Raw genomic sequence first — 2,126 nt, 5'->3', positions numbered from 1 at the left:
ATAACCGATTAGACTTCAGTTAAAATTTCAACCAATCTAGATCGGTTAAAAAAACTAACCAATTCCAAATCGGTTGTTTTGACCATAGATTGGTTATATGTTTAACCAATCTTTATAAGTCAAAAATGTACCAATCCCCCAATGGTTGTTTTGACCAATTTGTTCGATTAATATGTGTCCGACACAGATATTGGTTAAAATTTTAACCGATTTGCTTGGTTAGATGGACACTGCAATTACTTCACTCCAAATTAACAGTTTCAAAGCTATATCAATCATAACCAATAACCAAGATTTGAGTTTGTTTTCACAAAGTTTATTAACAATTTAATTTCAAAAGGCTTTAAAGCACTGATCTGAAAGGATGGGGATACAGTAACTTACAGCAATCTGTTCCTTCCCAACACTGATGATGGTTAAGTTGTGTGGACACAACAAAAAGACAGGCTGGTATTAAGGGACATTTAAAAAAAAAGAAAAATCAAAAGCAGAGGTAACATTTTATGCTTGGTGAGCCGTTTTCGACGAAAATTCAAATTACAAATGCATGCATATCCTGTGACTATTACTTACTTACAAAACGTTAAGGTTGTGCTTGACAACCGGAGAAAACCTCAGAGTCAACATGATCTTACTTTAAGTTATATTCAAAGAACAGTACATTTTTGCAAAACAAGCAAAACAATGGCATACAATGCTGTTTCTCCAGTACCAGGTAAATTACCTGAATCTGCATAGGATGTAGTCTGCATGTCAGTGGAATCAGAAGTAATAAAAATACACATGGTGTGGAATGGTGGTGTTTGCGTAGATGTTTTAAAAAATGTCCAGTGACTACAGAGCAACTTGAAGTGAGAAATGTTCCAGTACCTTGGCCCACTTTTTGGTTGAGATGGTTATATCGTACACATATTCAAAAGAGGCAAAAACAGAGTTAAACTGTGGTGGATATGCCAAGTTACACACCCAGTAGAGCATGAAAAGCTTGTCACTGCGCAAGTCAGGCAATCAGCAACAGGAATGGTTACATTGTCATCCATGGCAGTGATGACACTGCCGTGTCAAACTCTCGCCTCCTAGTAGTGGGGTCCTTGAAACCTTCTCAGTGTCAGTGCCGAGGGATGCAAAGTTGGTTCCAGTCTGAAAGAATTTTTAAGATTTGAGAGAGAGAGAGAAAGAGAGAGAGAGAGAGAGAGAGAGATACATCAATGGTGCTTAGCCCCATAATGCACGCCATAACATCTGAAACATGCTGTAATAGTCATTGAAAGGTTAATTGCCAGTACTACTCTACTATGACATAACATAGGGCCTTTAGTAATGCTCAGTAATTGCCATTCTGGTAACCACAAAATTTATAACGCCCTGTTTTAACAGGTTATATAGAAAGCTTTACTCTACTGAGTGAACGGTATAAATCATGCAGTATCAGGAAGCTTAATTAACACCAAGTATAGCCAAAATCAACAATGCACACAACTATATCGTGACTTGTTCTTTCTAAATAAAGGTTAAAAAAATGTCTGGCAGACGTACCAAACTTGGCATCTCCAGAAAGCGTGGAAATTTCTCAAAGATGTCACGCATGGAGGGGGAGTCCTCAGCGATCCTGAAAAATACAACAAATTGAGAAAACGTAACCCAAATACTCCACTCAATGAAACGGTGGGCTCAGTGTCATAGGCCTAACAGCAGAAGGCACCAAGGGTGCGTTTGTAAACTGCCGCTCTGAGCACACAACAATTGGTAATGTCATGTATGAGCAGTGGTGGACAAAGTAAAAGTAAAAGTTAAAAAAATAAATAAAAAAAAACAGTTTCTTTCCAACACAGGTAACTTATCTGAGTAAAAAGTAGACCAATGTACTTGTCTTACGACGAGCTGATTCTGCACAGGTTGGATTGAGTTTGTGGTGGGTTCTTGTTAGGTTTTTATTGTTTTTCAGTAATAACACAGTCTATCTCAATAGGTAGGTATACTGGAGCAAACGGTTTAACAGCTATGTAATATCATGTGCTACTGTTGTAATTACACCACAAAAGTACTTTTACTTTGTCCACCACTGTGTACGAGTGTGTTATTCAGACTGTTAGATAGTAGACATTTGAAACACACATTTGGTGCAG

At 37.7% G+C, this 2,126-nt stretch overlaps 1 long non-coding RNA gene across 1 annotated transcript in view; it reads right to left on the bottom strand.

Annotated features, from left to right (window-relative positions):
- Positions 1-300: 300 nt before the first annotated feature.
- LOC134461821 (uncharacterized) overlaps positions 301-2,126 on the bottom strand; it is a 4,750-nt gene continuing 2,924 nt past the window's right edge. Inside the window, exons 5-6 of the long non-coding RNA XR_010037428.1 lie at positions 1,537-1,609; positions 301-1,140 (exon numbers count right to left, since the gene is read on the bottom strand). This is a non-coding gene — a long non-coding RNA (uncharacterized LOC134461821). The remainder of the gene's footprint in view (positions 1,141-1,536; positions 1,610-2,126) is intronic.

The sequence above is a fragment of the Engraulis encrasicolus genome, chromosome 13 (assembly GCF_034702125.1).
Source record: "Engraulis encrasicolus isolate BLACKSEA-1 chromosome 13, IST_EnEncr_1.0, whole genome shotgun sequence".
Lineage (NCBI taxonomy): Eukaryota > Metazoa > Chordata > Actinopteri > Clupeiformes > Engraulidae > Engraulis > Engraulis encrasicolus.
Note: the sequence above shows the minus strand (reverse complement) of the source record. Positions and strands in the feature narration are given on the sequence as shown.